General features: G+C 43.4%; 1 protein-coding gene across 2 annotated transcripts in view; it reads left to right on the top strand.

The window, feature by feature from the left end:
• The window catches only part of LOC308151140 (cyclin-Y-like), a gene marked incomplete at its 5' end in the record, with an annotated part of 33,581 nt that extends 32,402 nt beyond the window's left edge, over window positions 1-1,179 (top strand). For both annotated transcript variants that reach the window (XM_080523963.1, XM_080523962.1), the window contains one exon: window positions 1-1,179. This exon is cut by the window's left edge and continues 745 nt beyond it.
• Window positions 1,180-20,488: the final 19,309 nt, after the last annotated feature.

Here is a 20,488-nt window from a genome sequence, read left to right as displayed (position 1 = left end):
CTTTAGCCCAGGAGTTGGCACTGTTCATTCATGGTTAGCACTGACTATTCAGGGTCAGCACTGATTATTCAGGGTCGGCACTGATTATTCAGGGTTACCCCCAGAAATCACCCAAATCACAGTGCTAAAACTAGCCAGTGTGAAACAGGGGCCAGAGTTCACTTCAGTGGAAGGCTATCATTCAATAACAATTAGCCCAGGATTAACAAATGTGTGTGTGTGAATGGAGGGTAAGCTAGCCCAGGGCCTGTCTTCACCCAGGGCTAAGGATAGCCCGATGCTAACAATCTGCAGTGTGAAAAGCCCTTTCGTGACACTGAGCTTTTATTCCGGAAAATGGACGATCCAAGCAGGCGTGAGAGGGAAGATGTCTGCCTTTAAGACGGCTCTGTGGCTTTCGCTTAACGGGTTTTTTAGTCATTTCTTTTTAAATTTTATTTACATGATGTTCTAGCTACGGTTGCAGCCGACCAAACCCAAGTACATGACCTGCAGTATTACATCAGGTAACACCAGAGGTTCTACTAGACCTCTCGATCCACATTCCAACAGCTTCTCAGTTTGATTAAAAGAACAACGAGTCAATATATTGCATAAACATATAAGGTTTACAAATATACTACTTTGCTACAAGTGAAGTATAGATATACTGTATGTCCAACACCCAACACATTTCATAGTTCATAGTTCATCAGCACACATGCATGTGTCATCCACAGGATTCAAGGTTAGGTCAATGTGAAATCAATTGATCAAAGGGTCAAAACGGGTTGCTATCTACCTCCCTCTCCTCTCCTCTCCTCCCTTCTCCTTTCCTCTACCTTTCTCCTCTCCTCTCCTCTCTAAGAAGTTGAAATGTTAATGTTGAACCTGACTCCTGAGCCAACTCGTATGTACAATAACTCCTCCAAACTTGATAACATTTGTTTTGTTATTTAAACGATTATTTAAAAAAATATAACATGTTATCGTTTAATTCCTGATCGACTTTTATTCATGTTTTTATCATTTGTCAAGAAGACCCTACTGACAATTGAGGCACTAGAATATCATTATTTTGCAAAATCAACTTTGTACAGTGTATAAAACAAGTATTAAGTAGATTGATGATGAGAGATCATTAACTTAATAGTGAGATATTTATATGAACATGTTGATAATGTGTTTATAATAAAACAAAATGCCACTTGTCCGACGTCTGTATTTCATTATAAGTCATTTCATACTCGTATGCTGTGTCCAGCACAGGTCATTAATACACAACAGTTAAGAAAATTCTACCCGAAAACCTTTTTTTCTGGGGGTGACACTCGGTTGGTATCCGCTTGTTAAGTCGTGACGTATTTCCGGGGCCAACGTTGGCTGAGGCGCTGTCTTCGAGATGCCGAAATAATAATAATAATTAATTATATTTATATAGCGCTTTTCCGAGGCTCAAATACCCTGACAATATGGAGAAAACGGTAAAGTGCTGTGTCCCTTGTTGTATGAATAGATCCGAGTCTAAAAAACGATTAAACTGTCATTCTACCGCTGTAGTTCACAGGTACTCCGGTGCGGAGAATTTCTGATTTGGACTCGGAAATGGCTAAACGTCACTTTTGACGTCAGACTTAACAAGCGGTATCGAACGCAGCCTTTGATTCTTCGCGCCTATAAGTCTTTTCAGCCTATGAGAACTGGCCTCGCGACCCACAGGACGTTCGCGCTGTTCTGCTGACGAGACCAGAGAACGGACGTCAGAACATTTACCTCAGGAAGAATAGCGGCCGCACCAGGAGAAAAGGTGATTATACATTATTATTTATTAAACAGGCTAATATGTTATAGTTATTATACATTATTATTAATAAGTACAACACAAGGGGCAATGCCCGGCTGTGTTTCACGACCGCAACAACATCTAGTTAGCTACTAGCTACGGTAATCACACAGCTAACTACTAGCTAATCTAGCACTTTAAGCCCATATGCATAACGGTAAACTGCTGGTAAAACCACAAATAACCAGTATTAGCAGTAATAGTGAGATGTTATCTTTTATTTAAAATGTTTTTTATTGAGCCAAAACATTGTTCACATACATTATGTTGTATGGACGCTCATTTACATGTCATTATACGAAAGAGATTGACGTTATCTTTTGGTCAACGTAAATGGACGACCGCAGCCGCGGATATTCCGAGCGAGTTTGGTAAACAGCTAAAAGAACAACAATTCTGTCTCCAAATATATATATGGACCTAACTGTATACTATAGACCTATAACAGTAACTGTATACTATAGACCTATAACAGTATACTATAGACCTATAACAGTAACTGTATACTATAGACCTATAACAGTTAGAGGTTCTGACTGACTGTCTGTATGCTGATTCCAGAAAGAATAACGGCCACGGTAAACGCACCAGAAAGCAGGTGACACCAACCAACCAACACACAAAAGAAAACTAGACATTGTTGTTGACCACATTGTGTGTCTGGGACAGGGTCCATCCATAGATGAATTTGTGAGGTAAACATTTTATTCATCGTGTCATTTTGTGTTGAATGACACCAAAAAACAATGACATTTCACACATTCAACCCACGTTATTACCCACGATGCAAAGCGGGGTTTAACCATCGGTGTGTGCTGCAACCAGCAGCTGAGTTCTGTTTACAAACCGGACGTCGGTGTTTAACTATCTCAATGATTATTATGAATGACAACATGGAGTTACAGTGAAATTATGAAATAATTATATAATAAAGTCCAGTTTAATCGGCCTTGCAGTGGTGGTGGAAATGAACATTGATCCAGGGAATCTGCCAACTTTGTTTGACCCATTGGATATCAATATTTTAGGCCTTGAGCTGCCTGCTTCACCACAGTAGCTAGTTCCTCTCCTGAGTGTCTAACAATACTCACTCACACATGAATATCTTAATACTAAATACAATACAACAAATAAATAAATAAGTTTGACCCTTTGCGCTCAGGCCCCCTTGTGTGTATGTGTGTGTGTGTGTGTGTGTGTGTGTGTGCGTGTGTGTGTGTGTGTGTGTGTGTGTGTGTGTGTGTGTGTGTGTGTGTGTGTCTGTGTGTGTGTGTGTGTGTGTGTGTGTGTGCGTGTGTGTGCATGTCTGTGTGTGCGTGCGAGTGAGCGTGTGTGTGTGCGTGTGCGCGTGCGCGTGTGTGTGTGGCGAGATGAAGCTTCATGTTGCTTTATTTGCTCTACTGCGCCATCAAGTGGACAATAAATGTATAGCAGGCAGAGTGATAATGACACCGTGGCTTTGGTATGTGAAGCTTTGAATTGAATAAATGTGCTTGTGTTACTACTAGGAACAACAACATTTTATTCATTTATTCATTTTTATTTAAAAATAACAACTTCTCCACAGTGCTGGGCTTCAATGTGACATTGAAGTTAGCAAATCACGCGCTAGGCGAACTAAAAGGAACCCTCCCTCTGAATCATTCCTGACTGATTGACACACAATCCCCTCAGTCACAACATACACACTCTCTACGACCCTCACAACATACACACTCTCTACGACCCTCACAACATACACACTCTCTACGACCGTCACAACATACACACTCTCTACGACCGTCAGGTAAAGTTAGAACAGAGAAGTAGCTAACTAGCAACACCAGCTTCCTATGTAACTTAAGATTTTAGATTTAACTTTAGGAGAGTTTTTATGAGTTCGGGAACATCATCTTTGTACAAACGTTTGGAATATTCAAGCGGGCCGTCAAGGCCCTGAACACAGAAAAGGCCTAAGTTCTGGGCCCAGGACAGTCCGGACGGATTGTATGGCAGCTAGTGCTGAGGCACAAACATGTACATTTTCAAGCCTGCAAACTGTGACACTTTAAAATAATGTGAAAAAATACTTTTTGTGTAATATGACAACCCTAGTTGACTATCTGTGCAGTATAGTACAGTGGATTGTGTACATAGCCTTTATTGATGTAAACCAGCTCCTTACCTTCTTGTGATTTTATGCATCTATGCTCTTTCTAAAATGTGTTTTCTTTTTCCTTTCCTAAACACCAGGGGAGCCACCCCTCCTAAATTTCGTTGTTTGGTACCTGTACTGTAGCAATGACAAATAAAGTCCATTCCATTCCATCAATATAAAATATTTCAATGAATTACAACGTTGCAAGCTACAGTTGTTACAAACGCTAGCTAGCTAGCTTAGCAATCTTGGTTACCAGATTGACAGAGGAAGCTCATTCACTTGCTGATTCTGTTGATTTGTTTTCAGATGGATTGAGGTATTACATAGTGAACTATTACATTCTGACAAGGACAGTTGAGTTTGGGTATAAATGGTAAACTGATAGTAGACCTGTTTCGTGGGCAACAATCCTTTTACTTACACACTAAAGTAGCTATATAATTAACATTTGTTTATTTCTTTGTCAAAGGAGGAGACTTAGAATGAGCTTCCACAAAGAGCTAAACGACAGAAGTCATGAGAATCCTGGACCGGAGACCTCATCAGAGCATGGCAGAGAGGCTGGGTCCAGCCTGATGAACCCTCACTGTCCCACAACAATATCACCAGGGGTGATACGCCATACAAGTGGTGAAGGAGATTGGTCAGAGCATGGCAGAGAGGCTGGGTCCAGCCTGATGAACCCTCACTGTCCCACATACAGATTCAGTTACCCACTACCACACAGTCCTGAGCAGTCTCTCCCTAAATGCCCAGTTCCCACTCATCCGGATTACATGCAACCACAGTCCAGTGCTTGGACTGATGGAGGTACTGCCGCTGCCCACCGTGGTATGATGCCAGTAAGTACAGATTCTAACCAACAAACCGCTTGAATAACCTCAGCATCCTCAATCAGTCTGTAGGCCTACTGATTATTGTTTTGAATGAATAGGGTGTGAATAGGGCCCCAAGCTCAGACAGAATGATATAATGTAGGAGCAGTACTCTATCTCAAACACAATTGCCATGACCTCTCCAGGGTTTGTTGATGTATGTTTGTGATAAGCAATAGAAATAATGTGATGTTTAGATGTACTGCAGCTCCTTACATGACCAATACTTGGACTATTCTGGATTGTCGACAACTGCAATGATAATCATCTTTGTGTTTATGCCATGGTCTAGGCCGATGGGCCACTCACTGTGTATCGGCAGTCCTGCCTAGACCAGCTTGGGGAAAATAACACAGTGAGTCTTTAGGCAACTTTGAGTGAACACAATATTTACTCTGTCTGTTACTTTCCCAGAGAGATTAAGTCTATACAGTATGCAGCACAACACGACATCCCAAAAATTCTCATCAATATCATCACTGAACTCCCGTCTCCATACAGGCATTGTGTAACATGAACGGCAGAGGACAGGTAGTGGTGGTGAACCCAGGCCACAGAGCCTCCTCTTCTTCCAAGGGTAATACAGAACACTGCCTCTCACTGGGAACAGGTTATAGCCAGTGTAGCAGAGGTGATTTTTAATCATGATCTTGTTATGGGTAGCCCTGCCTGAGACATTTAAACTCAAGTGTCAATCTTGGATTATGTTCTCTTGGCCTAATCGTAGATGCTTGGGACTTGCATGTAGAGGTCCCCTGTTTGAACCCTGAATCTGTCACACCAGCATACTGTAGCAGTCCCTGTTGTTTCAAGCACAAGTGATCAAATCAATTCCCTGGTGTGGGATGAAGTCTATCTAATTTAATCTAATCAAATTTAACTTAATCTAATCTTACAGTTCACTCCAATTTGTGTTTATCAGATGTGGGGGTCCTGGTGAGCTCCAGTCAGATGGGGGCGATGGTGTCCACCTCAGTGTTTGGGCCAGGAGGGGCCACCTCTTCCTCTCAGCCCTACCTGCCTTCCCTGAGCCAGGGCCTGCCTCCTGGCATACGGTAGGAGCAACCAATGTTATAATAACCATCTCCTAGCTGATCCATTTGTCATACTCAAATCTGCTGCAGAGATTATTAACAGATCTATAACAGATATCAAAATATAACAAAATCAATATTACTTTATTAATCCCTGCAGGGAAAGTTGCCACCTTGGCCATTGATATAAAACATGCATACAACAGACAATAACAATAACATCACCATATTCATCCAACAACTTACATAGAAATGTAGCATACAGTAATAGCATACAGCCCTAAGGTATTACACCAGATGCAAATCAACGCATGAATTGATATAAGCAACCGACCTATTTCCATCCCTCTCTAGAATTGGGGGATCTTCATGGGACAACAAATCAAAGAAGCCCTGCAACTGTACCAAGTCCCAGTGTCTTAAACTGTGAGTTTAATCACTATTAACTTTCCGTATTACCGCATTGACCCGAATATAAGACCGTCTTTTTATCCCGGAAATACGTCTGAAAAAGATGCATCGTCTTATATTCGCGCCCTAGAGTTTTACACGTCAATATTCATTCACAACAACGTATGGCCTGTTCCCCACGCCAGCCACCGTGTTTCTCCCTCTCACACACACCCCAGTGACAGGTGCCTGGAGAGATGGAGAGACACTCGGACCAGCTCGGACAAAGTGGCTCTTAAGTTGGTCAAGTTAACAAACAACTTATACTTGTAGTTAACGAGTTATGAAGCCAATTTTAAGACCATGGTGATCAATGAAGCAGAGGCATCAAACAACTGTTGAGCAAACAAGAAATATGATATTACAGAGTGTAATAGAATGCTAACAGTCAGAGAAAAGCGTATTGCGGTCCACAAAGCGGCCGCTTCCAGGAGATTGACAAAAGTATGTGACTGAAAAACGTAACAAATGTATGCCCATACCCCAAGATGATAAAAATAACCTACATTGCTTTATTCAATGTGAGTACAAATGAAATGATTTTCTTTATTAAAAGATTTGGTCTTCAAAAAAGTATGTTTCCAAAAAGTTGTCTTGAAAAAGGGGGTTCGTCTTATAATCAGGGTCGTCTTATATTCGGGTCAATACGGTAATTGTTAGATATACGTTAAATGCTGTTGTATATTTACTGTTTTATACTTACATAAAAACAATTTTAAATCATATTTGATTTACTCTGGGATGAAGAATTGTGTTACATTTGTGATATGTTGTGTGTCTGAATACTGTACCTGCGTCAATGTGTGACTGCAGATGTGCATGCCATGACATGTTTTTGACATCTCATCACAGCGCATATTGTTATGTACAGTATAACCTCCTGATGGATTGAAGATAGCCTCATTACTGTGTAATCTTTCAAAGTTACTGCGTCTGCTTCGCCAAAGGAGACGTCTGCAGCAACTGCAACTGCATCAACTGCTTCAACACCACGGAGCATGAGATGGAGAGAGACAAGGCTGTCAAGGTATTCATTTTATTTTATTTATTTTTTACTTACTGTAAAGTAACTGTATTGAAGTTTCGCCCTCTGGGGGAGCTCTTGGTTGGTCTCCTAAATGAAGCTAACATTAGTTCAGTTAGGCCCCTCTAAGTCAATGGTTTAGACAGATGCATAAACACAGTCACAGGCTGTAGGGAACAGAGTTCAGCAAGTTAACGCTCATATGTAGCATCCACCAGTTGTTCTGGTTGTGATTATGCGAGATGGTTTTGTCCAACATACCCAGCCTCCAACCGATAGGTTGCTCTTTATGTGGCTTATCTGTTAAGTTATGGGCTCCCTAAGCAAGTCAAGGCAAGGCAGAACATAACAGAATGAACAGATGAAACAGAACAGAACAGTCTTCAGCTTGTTTCAAAAATGGATACAGATACAGCTGACCTAATGTTTTGTGACAGCTTGTTCCCAACCATATTATATAACTGCAAGTTGTATTCATTTAACTCTGGGCAAGGCGCTCAAAAGACAATTAAAATGTTCATGCAGTAAATGGTTAAACTGACATGAGTGTCCTGACTGAAATGTTGCACCTCCCCACACCCATTAGCAAAAGTCTGTTAACCTTAAACTGGACTGTGGTTTAATGAGATAATAAATCAATTAACATTATATCATAACCCATACATGATTAACATTGTAAAGAATTGCTGACAAAAGTTCCATAATGCATCTTTAACCTTTATTTATTGAGTTAAGGTGTAAAGATGTAGGGAGACCAGGTTAAGAAGGCAGCTCCAATTATAGTAAAACAGACAAACATTCTGGATGATGCATCATTTATTTTTCATTACGTTATGTATCTGTTGTTGAGGGGTAGGGATAAGAATAGACACACAGTGGTCCTGTGGTTGTTCCTGACAGCCACTGTATAACCTGAATTAACTAGTCATGGTTATTATTGAACCATTCAAGTGTTCACTACCTGAGATGAGGCGGTCAGGTAATTAGTGGAATCATTATGGCAGAGTGCCTCACGAGAGTGACGCACACAGCTTCACCAATCTGCTCCTCACATTTAATGACTGTAGTACATTGTTGGTGTTTACAGAGCCATGTTTGCAGTGTCACTCGATATCCGGTTGCTTCTTACAACGTTTGTTGACATTTACTACCTCAAGATTTGCCTGGATCGAAATCCAGAGGCCTTCAGAAAATCAGGGGAGGTCAAAGGTCGTCACACCAAGGGCTGCAACTGCAAACGGTCAGGCTGTCTGAAGAACTACTGCGAGTGCTTCGAGGTACAGTATGGAATGAGAATGACTACCCAGTGCACTTGGCAAGCCAAATCAAGTACGGTACTCCTTAATGTAATAATGTCCAGAAATTACTTTATTGTCCTATGTCCATGAGCACCATGAGCACCAACCTATTTTTGCCAAAGTTTGTTACTCTAAAAGTAAGGGTTGTTTGGTTTAATGAGGCAAGAAATTGATGGATGTAGGCATTTGCGTATAATATCCGAAGCAGAACTGCCATACTACTAAGCACTAGGCCTAACACACGGCTGTGTTATCCCCATTGACCCTTGCAGGCCAATATAAAGTGCTCATCCACATGCAAGTGTGTGGACTGCAAGAACTACGAGGACAGTCCGAAGAGGAAGACAGCCCAGGAAGACAGCCCAGACACAGTGTGTGACAGCCCAGACACCGCCTTCTACAAGAAGGCCAACTGTCAAAAGAACAAGTGAGGCCTTCTAATATCAGTCTCAACCACTGAAATATAGCCGAACACAACACAGAGATGAACCGAACTGAGCTGAGCTGTACTGTGTTGGCCTGGTCACGCATCCTCCATAGTGTCTGACACAGTGCTGGAAAGGACAATGTGAAAATATCTGAGCCAGCACAGAATAATTTGGGGATGTCCTGTAGTTTGTAATGCCCCATACAGTACATCACATCAATGCCTTCTTTCAAGTGTTTTTATACAGCTTTAATCACAAAAATTAACAACAAAAAAAGTGTTGTGAATGATTATCATGCCAAACAATCCATGAAAGTCAATTTGAATTAAAGGTTTCCTAGTTTGTTGGAAATGTGCCACCACTGGCCTTCGTGGTGAAATTCAGTGTGAAGTTCCAACCTCCTCACTGATAATATAACCCCCTGAAATGGACTTGTAGTGTCGGCCATTAGCTGTTGTGTTTCTGCATGCGCACAAATTTGAGGAGGCAGAAGGGTGAAAATCGGTCCACTCCCCTGGCCAGTAACAAGTAAGCTTGAATATTACTTACTGGACCATTTAAGGTGCTTCTGGTTTCAGTTAAATCCAAGGTGAGCAAAGACAAACATCTGCAGTCATCAAAAAATCTAAGGCCTTGTGTCAATGGCAATTTTGTTGTTGATATAATGATGATTCAGAATGGTCTCTTCCTTTCTTTTTGTCTCGTGACTGACTGTGAATCTTGTCTTGGTGTTGTTGTTGTTGTTGTTGTTGTTGTTGTTGTTGTAATGATGATTCAGAATGGCCTCTCCTCTCACTGACTGTGTCTTGTTGAAAGCTCTACTCTACTCTCTCTCTCTAGCTCTCTGGTGACTGACTGTGGGTCTTGTCTTATTGTTGATAGGTGTCCTATGGCGGGCATCACGCTTGACGTAGTGGAAGCCACATGCGGTTGCATGTTGGTCCAGGCAGAGGAGGCCGAGAAGGAAGGCTACACTTCGGTTCAAGCTGAGAGAATGATTCTGGAGGAGTTCGGCCAGTGTTTGTCACACATCGTCGGGTCAATATTTAAACCTACTAGCTTGTAGGGAACGGAACTAGGGTGGTTTTCATGTTGGTTAGATAGTGTTTGTTTCAGATTCCAACCCTCAAGAAATTATATTTGCACAATGTTTGCTTTGCACGTTCAGTCGGATGTTAATCTCGATTTGTTCCTTGTTCGTATTTTTGTATTTATTAACATAATTATTTATGTATCTGCACAATAATTTATTTAATGTATTATATTCATCCACTCACTCACTCAGGTATGAGACTCAGAATGCATCTCTGGAATCTCTGTGTCCTGTTATTTGTTTGAAACATTAATGAAAAGATAGTATTAGATTTCATTGTTCATTGGAGAAGTGTCTTCTTTTATTGGTTTGTTTTTAAGATTGAGAATGTGTGTCACTGATCTGTTTTATTTATTATGACCACTTTCCCTTCTACATCTGTTACAGTAACCACAATGTGAAACAACATCACAGATTGTGTTATTGACTTCGAAAGCTCATATCTCTTCATGTGTTCAACATGTTCCTCTAGTCCTGTGTTAGGGTGGTTTTCATGTTGGTTAGATAGTGTTTGTTTCAGATTTCCAACCCTCAAGAAATTATATTTGCACAATGTTTGCTTTGCATGTTCAGTCGGATGTTAATCTCGATTTGTTCCTTGTTCGTATTTTTGTATTTATTAACATAATTATTTATGTATCTGCACAATAATTTATTTAATGTATTATATTCATCCACTCACTCACTCAGTTATGAGACTCAGAATGCATCTCTGGAATCTCTGTCCTGTTATTTGTTTGAAACATTAATGAAAAGATATAGATTTCATTGTTCATTGGAGAAGTTTCTTCTTTTATTGGTTTGTTTTTAAGATTGAGAATGTGTGTCACTGATCTGTTTTATTTACTATGACCACTTTCCCTTCTACATCTGTTACAGTAACCACAATGTGATCTCAAGAGATGCACCAATAAAACAACATCACAGATTGTGTTATTGACTTCGAAAGCTCATATCTCTTCATGTGTTCAACATGTTCCTCTAGTCCTGTGTTACTAAGGAATGTATTTGAGAGGCCAATAGACAATGTTGAGCAGTGATGACTGATGACTAGGAAAATATTATATACAGTACAGGCCAAAAGTTTGGACACAGCTTCTCATTCAATGCGTTTCCTTTATTTTCATGACTATTTACATTGTAGATTCTCACTGAAGGCATCAAAACTATGAATGAACACATGTGGAATGATGTACTTAACAAAAAAGTGTGAAATAACTCTAAATATGTCTTATATTTTAGATTCCTCAAAGTAGCCACCCTTTGCTTTTTTGTTGTTAACAAACATGGGGGTGCTCTAGGGGCAGTGGACTCACTTCCTGTCTCTGATTACTGTGTCTTTGAATCGTGCCGGCATGCAGAAACACAACAGCTAATTTAGTCCGACACTGCAAGTCCATTTCAGGGGTTTATACCATGATCAGGGAGGATGTTAATGGTTTGGAACTTGAAACTGAATTTTGCCGTGGTGGCCAGAGGTGGTAGATTTCCAACAGACTTACAGTTCCTTTAAACTATATCAAATTAGACCTTTCCTCTATGTTCATATATCTTACTATATACCTGAAAGTCAGTAGGAATAACCAGGGCTAAGATATCCCAGCTATGCGTTGAAGGTTACATGCTTTAGGGAGGGTAAGAATAGAACACAACGCAAGCCCTGACCTCAGTCGACAGACACAGGGGCTGATAAAAACACTTGTGAGGAGAGGTGTCTACATTTGGTGTGACATTGTCTCACTGCGAGGGCACACACACTCTGGCAGAACTCACACACTTCGGAACGGGACCCACACACACTCTGTAGCGCAGTGGGAGAGTGGATCTGTTAGGTTGGAGCCTCTCTTGTACAACTGAGGCTCTTGGACGTTCCTGTCGTATGGGCATGGACTGATGGGATTGATAGTTTCATATTGATGACCTCTAAGGGATGAGAGGCACCGCGGTGGACCATGGAGAAGACGAGGCTAACGGACGTACTCTTCATCACTCTCAGTCACAACATCACCTTCATCGGTAAGTGTTTCCACTGTGGGAATGTCTCAAATCTATATAATGTCAAATCTATATAGGACATTTGGTTAATGTTCATCATTACAATGTTATGTTAATGTGTGTGTGTGTGTGTGTGTGTGTGTGTGTGTGTAGTAGTAGTAGTACAAGGGATAGGGTGGCCCTCCCTTCCTACATTCTTTAGGGAGAACTGTGGCTCTTGTGTGTGTGTGTGTGCACCCACCTGTCGGTGTGTGTGTGTATGTGTGTGATTGTGTGTTTGAGTGCACATGTGTGCATATGTACGTATGTATGTGTGCACCCACCCGTGTGTGTGTGTGTGTGTGTGTAGGGTGACATACAAATGTTTTAATGCCATTCCAGGGAAAACATGGTGGATCCTGCTGGTTGTCCTCCGTCTCCTCTTCCTCCTCCTCTCGGGGTTCCCTCTCTTCTACGACGAGGAGGACCGCTTTGTGTGTAACACCGTCCAGCCGGGCTGTGCCAACGTGTGTTTCGACGCCTACTCTCCCCTCTCCCTCCTGCGCTTCTGGCTGCTCCATCTGCTCACGCTCAGCCTTCCTCACTTCATCTTCGTCGCCTACATCACCCACAGAGTGGCGTCGCGTCTCGGTTGGACGGGCGGTTACCACGGCGACGATAACAGCCGGGCGGGCTCTCTGTCGACCCTCCCGCCCCCCTCCTCCAGAGAGACCTCCCTGAGCAAAGCCCCTCCCCTCCGTGCCACTCCCCTGACGCGGGAGACCCCGCGCTTCCGATGCGCCTACTTCCTGGTTCTGTGGATGCGGATCCTGCTCGAGGCCGCGTTCGGCGGCGCCCAGTACTTCCTCTACGGGTTCTCCGTCCCCGGGAGCTTCCGGTGCTCCGAGGCGCCATGCACCTCCGGGGTGGAATGCTACGTCTCCCGACCCACGGAGAAGACGCTGATGCTGGGCTTCGCGCTGGGGGCCTCCGGCCTCTCTCTCCTGGTGAGTCTGGCTGACCTGGTGTGCTCGCTGCAGGGGAGGGACGCGAGGAGCAGCAGGGGGGAGATGGCGGAGGTCGTGGAGGAACTGAGTCGAGGAGAGCAGAGCAGTCTATCGACGGGTAGTAGCGGCGGTGGCGGCGTCGTCGAGGAGGAGATGAAGGCCCTTCTGATTCGCTCGGCCTCCAACGGCGCCTCCGAGAGAGGGGTCAGAGGTGACAGAGTGACCCCGGGTGCTTACGGTTACGGCAACGGCGCCCCGCGTGGTGTTGTTGTTGGCGACCTTTCACCTCCGACGGCCGGGGTACGCAGAGAGATGGAGAGCCCCGCTAGGGCTCCCCTCCCCACGCCCACACCCACCCAGGAGAAGGACACCCAGCCGGAGGGTTGGAAGGCGGTGGCCGGAGGCCCCGTCCAACGCTGCCACATGAGACCCCCGCAATCCCCGTCACCGTCCCTCCCCAGGATGGAGAGAGGCCCAGGGGCAGGCCCCCCTCGTACCCCCACACCGATGCTCACCAGGAGGGTAGGCCGGGGCCAGTCTCCCCCCACCCTGGAGGGTACCGCCACTGTCTCTGCTGAGCAGCAGTCTGAAGGCAGCGAGGCCCAGGACAGAGGCAGGGCTTATGTGTGAGGACGGGGCTCATTGGGATGGACGGAATAATAATTGTAGAAATAATTGACCATTTAGCAGATGCTTTTTAATCCAAAGCGATTAACAATTAGAGATTACAGGGACATTCTCCCTGGAGTAATTCAGGGCTAAGTGCCTTACTCAAGCCAAGGTACGTAAATAACGTTCCATATTGTATTCCATGCATTACAATGAGCCTTTCCTCTGACTTCTACCTCCACCAGCCTCCCCCTGGGTCAGACCAGACAAGACAGGGGGAGGAGAACCTTTTTAGTCAGATAGTTCCTTACTGAAAGTACTGTAGTCCGTACGCCAGGAGGAACTGTAATCCATGGTTCAGGGTTGTTCAAATAGCCTCTACTACTAACTTCAGCTAACTTTAGCCACCGCTAACAAAAAAACAATGGGTGTGAATGGGATCAAAAGAGACAAAGTTTAACATTTGTGGCCAAGTAACGACTCACCAAGTCCGAAAGTTCATTTGAGTTGGTTTGGCCACAACTGTTGAACTTTGTCTCTTCCTCCCATTCACACCCATATTTGTTAGTGGTGGCTAAAAGTTAGCTTCCGTTATTATTGGCTATTTAAACAACTCTGACCCTCTAACCCTAACCCTAACTTTCAGTGTAAGGAACCATCTGATTATAAGATGGAAACACGTCAATCATCCCTTTGATACATCTCCTTTCCGTCTGTAGAGTTGCTTGCGTTTGCAGAATTACAAAACGAGTCATTCGAACAATGTTGGTTGACCTTCAATGAACAATGGTTACAGTTGTCAGCTGTTGATGGGCTCACATGTGTTTTTATTGGGTTGACTTACACTAGTCCCTACCCTGCCCTGCCCTGCCCCAGTGTTCCCCTGCCCTGCCCTAGTCCCTGACCCAGCCTAAGCCTCGGACGCGTGGGTGAGGAAACCTTACCCTGCGATCCTGGCATCCAAGGACATGAAGAGACCATCATTCAATCAATCAATCAAATGTATTAGCGTTGCACTTCTTACGTCAATAATTCGACCCAAAAGTGCATTACAACATGAACAATATATGCAAATATGCAATATAAACAAATATGCAATATAAACAAATATGCAATATAAACAAAGAAAGACCCGACCATAGACTCCCAAAAAACAAGCCCAAGACAATCTAGACACATTGCCTTGTGTCGACCCTGTCATCCTTGGGGATCAGAATGGTGTTGACACATTAAGGAGGGGGGTGGCGGGGGGGGGGGGTCACTGAGGTCAACAGCCCAGTGATGCTTTGGGAGAGGGAGGGAGAGGGGGGGGGGGGGTATACAGGGTTGAGGTGAACAAGGGCAAGACAATATAACAATAGATAAACTCACTGACCCAGACGGAGAACTCATCACCTGTCTCCTTCACCTACTCCCAGACACACCAACACATAGCAGTGTTGTGGAATAGCCTGTATAGACTGGCTTGTTATTATTACTGTAATAGTACTTATATAGTCACTATTTCTGACTACGTTTATGTTTATGAAGAGAATCCGAGAAAAGGCTGCTACAAGTACAGTGGAGGCTGGTGGAGGTAGAAATCAACAAGCCCTCATTGAGCCCGTCCTTCGATTTCTACCTCCACCAGCCTCCACTATTCAACTACCTTTATAAGTTTCCCCATGGCTGCTACTGTATGTATCTCTGTAGAATAAAAGGATCAAGTACTGAATTATTGCATATCAATGTCTTTACTGCTCCCTTGTGGTGGATATGGGGAAATGCAGTAAAGAATAACCGCTCCAGTCGAAATGAGACATGCAAAATCTAAGGACATAGCAATGTCCCCTTGAGGTCTGAGAATAGAAACTTTATTTTCATAATCATAATAAATCTTTCAGTTTTCTCGGAATGCGTGATGTTCTCTGACCAAAACAGGGAAAATATACAGTCAGCTCTCCCTCTCTCTCGGTCTCTCCCCCTCTCTCCCGCCCCTTCTCCTTTCCCTCTCCCTTCCTCTCTCCCTTCTTTCCCTCTCTCTCTCTCTCTGTCTTTCTCTCTCCCTCCCTCCCTTCCTCCCTCTCTCTCCCTCTCCCTTCCACCCTCTCTGTCTCTGTCTGCCTCGCTCTCGCTTCCTCCCCTCTCTGTCTCACTGTCTTTCTTTCTCAAACCTCCCATCCTCCCTCTCTCTCTCTCCCTTTCTCTCTGTCTGCCTCTCTCTCCCTTCCTCCCCTCTCTCTCTGTCTCACTGTCTTTCTCCCCCCCCCCCTCTCCCTCCCATCCTACCTCTCTCTCTCTCCCTTTCTCTCTCTCTGTCTCTCTCTCCCTTCCTCCCTCCCTCTCTCTCCCTTTCGATCGACCCACTATCTGAAGCTGATCCACAGCCCAGCGCACCCTGGCCCTGAGCGGTGCAGCACCGACCACTCTGTGATCTCAGGGGTGAAGGAGAGCCAGGATGGATACAGAGAAGTTAGAGGGAGACGTCAACATGGAGCACAACAGCACATCAGACATATTGATTACCCAGACTCCCTTCACCTGCCAAGAAGATCTGAGGAATTGTGGGATTGTTGTCCCCCGGCGACATACAAAAAATCGATACACACTCCTTTGTTGTTGCTGTTCGACTGAATGCACAGGGGGGGGAAGACACATACGCATGCATGCACACACGCGGACGCTTATGCACACACACACACACACACACACACACACACACACACACACACGCACACAGACACACACACACACACACACACATGTACACACACACACGTACACACACACACACACGTACACACACACACGTACACACACACACACACACACACACACACACCACACACACACACACACACACACACACACACACACACATACCCATGCATGCACGCACACACGCACACAGACTTCTGGCATTTAAGTGTAGTAGTCCAAGCCCATTTCTCGTTTTAAAATGGTCTGGTGTTTCTAGGGTGTGTAACTCCCTGAGGCGTAAGTGGAGGCCTTGAGGGGGCTGAATCATCAACGTACTGTATGGCCGTGTCAGAGTAGCCTACTGAGGGTGCACACACACACACACACACAGACTCTGTCCTACTGATCAACAACAACAACAACAACAACAACAACATTAACAACAACAACTGCCCAATGATTGAAGTCTCTCTGTGCTTTCTGTGTGTCCAGTGAGGCCGGGGGAATGGGTTCTCACCCGTTCATTGGACAGCTAATCGCCCTGTGTTGTTGTTGTTGCTGTTGTTATTGTTGTGTAATCAAACGGCAGATCTAAAGCTTCTACCACGCCTGAGTGAGACCACCACGTTTCCTCCCGCTACGCTGACCACACCGAGAGCACACAGAGAGAGAGAGACCCCCCTGGTCGAAATCAATATGACCCTTCATCAAAACCCAATAAAACACTTGCTTGGATGTTTTTTTTCTTCCCTTTTTTCTCTCCACATCATCTCAATTGGATGTTGTCAAATATCAGCGTCTATTCCGTAGGCCACCTCCAACCCTGACATGGAGACGTTCCATCATTGCTATGCTGGCCTCAGCCTCCTCAGCCATCGGCACTGAAGACTTCTGTGTTCAATTTCCAATCTATCTCAATCAGTAAACCAATTGAATCAAGAGACAAAGCCGCCATTCATATCCCTTCCCTTCCCCACCCCTCTCCCATCCTGCCAAATCCCCCAATCTGCCCTCTCTAAGTCAGGGGTTGAGGACAGGAGGTGTAGGGTGCTATGCTACGGATGGCCCACAGTAGACTTTCTCAGTGATAGGCTACTCCCTGTACCCACCTCCTGTTTACATAGGCAAGGAGATGGATCCGGCATGAGTGACCTCTCCACCCATTTCCTGTGTTGATATTTGCTGCAGGGGAGAGTGAACATAGATTGACCCTTGAACCCCAGCATCACTGGGCCCTAGGCGTCTGTCTGTTATGAAGTATAGCCTGTCTGTATAGCCTCCACTGTCTAGGAAACAACAAGTTGTTCATTAAATTCGAATGGGATGAATGGTATGGTCGAATAGTATCACAAAATGGAAATAATCAAATATAATATTTCTTCAACGCTATAGCCTATTCGTGTGGGACATCTCCAGTCAGTGCATATTTGAAATGTCCAACTCGCTTTTATTAAATGCTTATTAGAGGTTTATCATAGTAGTGTACATAGCCTTTATTTATGTAAACCAGCTCTTTTCTCTTCTTGTTTTTAGTTTTTTTTCCCTAGCACCAGGGGAGCCCCCCCTCCCAAATTTCGTTGTTTGGTACCTGTACTATATCAATGACAATAAAGACCATTCATTCATTCATTCATTCAATTAAGCAACCACGCTTGACATATGGTGACCACGAGGTGGCAGTGTTGTATCATTTGCATTAGCCCACTTGGTTCGCCCTGGCCTAATTGGCGTGTGTTTGACGGAAACAGAACTTCGATCAACTTCACGAGGTGGTACCGTCGTGTTTATCGATCCATTATAAGAATAAGGTGTCAAATATGATCACAAACATGAACTCTACTAGCCCACAACAACGATTTGGGGGCAATTGACACGGTAAAGCTGTTCAGCCAGTGGATTTGTTTGCAGTTGAATTGCCGAACAAAGAACAACACCAGACTATCAGTAGAGATGCACCTTCTATTCAGCTTTAGAACCATAATGTATTTGGAGATGTGAGATGTCCATGCAGAAGGTGAACATGGGCCATGATGTCATGTTTTACCTCCTAGCCCCATCTTTGACTGGTAAGCTATTGTTTTGTTGTTTTCCATTTGGTGTTGTGTAGTATCGTAAATATATAATACTTAGTCTCAGATAGGGCTAATCCTAGGCCTATACATACATTTCTCTGGCAATATAATATTTATTATATATAATATATATAGTTTATTATATAAACTTTTTTTTTGACATGATACATTACAATGCTCATAACTTTTTAAAATAAAGGGCTATCTCAGTCATTCAACCAGTTATGAATAGCTGAGAACTTCTAATTTATGGAAATATAAAAAAATGAAAATGTCAAAATGCCACCATGTGAAGGGTTTTCCCAGGCCGCCACACAGTATTGTGTTACATTGACGGTGGGTGAATTTGTGTTCTCATTTTCTCTGTGCTTGTTAAGAGGATAAGAAGACAGCTATTTAAGCACTTTCAGCCCCAGACGCAGAGTAAACCGACCACACACTGGGGGTAATTACCTTTAAAACACGAGAGGGGTGGGCCCAATGTCCTCCTCTCCTCACTACATATTAGCCCAGGGGGGCTCTCGACAGTGACAAGAGGACACCCTGTCAACTATCTACATGGACGTTACCTCACACACACGTCAACAGAACCGACATTCTAAATTCTATATCAAATTCCCGAATAGTCTGCTAATTAATCGTCCCTTTGCGTTCATGGAGTGTTCCAGATGTGACAGATTTCGTGAGAGGTCATCGGTTCTAATTGGGGACAGAAGCTTGCGTTTGTAACGTAATTGTCGCGCAGAGGGGTTTCCCTAAAGGGGGGTTACGCATGAGCAGACCACCTGTAGAGCGCCCATTGCCATTCCAATGTAGCCCCCACACACACCTCCGCCGTGCCCCCCCCCCCACCATGGGTTAGTCACATCTACAAGCCTAGAAAAGTTAACTCGTTTTCCCGAAAGAAAGAAAGAAACCGCAGTCATGTGTCAGAAACTTAAGGCGTTTGTTTCCAGGAGGAAATAATGTTTGACACTCTCCAATTACGCGTTAGATCAACCATAAATGCAGGCTAGCCCCCCATCTGTGGCAACAGTATTCTTTTTATATATTGTGTTTATTCAAATATAAACTTTTAATACTGTAATCACAGACGGGGTTGGAATACAGGCTATGTATATCTCAACCACTCAAGTCACTTCATATATTAACCGTCACTGCCTACCTTCTTACCAAAAGTATCTTCTTCTCTTCTGAATGGCATGAACATGTATATACAAACCAACCCAAACATATTTGTAGCACTATGCAATATCCCAGAAGTAAAGCGAGCATGAATGACAACTATTACGCACAAGTAAAATGTCATAAAAGCAGTTTTATTCTCAAAATAAAGATCTTCTATCAAAGTGGAATTATACATATTTACAATCTCGTATAAATTTCTATATACAAATGTACACATTTTTTTTTTTTACATCAATAATTATATAAATAGGCCTACATCTCGCATGAATGAAACCCGTATGAGACATAAGGCGTACTGTATTCAAACCATCTTTGATATCACGATTGCCTCATTTTAGGTTAAAAATAACGAGGCAAAAGCCCAGTCTCTTTTCTAATCATAAATCAGGTGTTTTTAAGACAAAATGGTTCTTTGCAGTAATAAAGCGGACTATGTATGTACCATGTATGTTATTCTAGGCCTACATGTCGTGAGCTTAGAATGATAAGGTTCTATCTCCGTTTAGGGTAGTTCCGAGATATTGAGCGTCAAAGTTTTTACATTCCATTATGTTTTGTGAGATGGAACCTTTGTATTTTATTAATTACTAACAAAAGAAATGTAAACATTTTAAAAATAACACCACACAGGCATTAATAAACACCTAATGGATCAGATTATGTCAAAAACTCAATTTTGACAAAAATGGAGATAGAACCTTATAATTCTAACGTCACGGTATGTTATTCTAGGCCTACATGTATCGAAAGGGGGAATCTGCACCGTAAGGAGCTGGTGTGTATTTAATTAGGCCG

This window comes from Nansenia antarctica (assembly GCF_963989245.1).
Source record: "Nansenia antarctica genome assembly, chromosome: 2".
Classification (NCBI taxonomy): domain Eukaryota; kingdom Metazoa; phylum Chordata; class Actinopteri; order Argentiniformes; family Microstomatidae; genus Nansenia; species Nansenia antarctica.
This window is presented reverse-complemented; position numbering and strand designations above follow the sequence as displayed.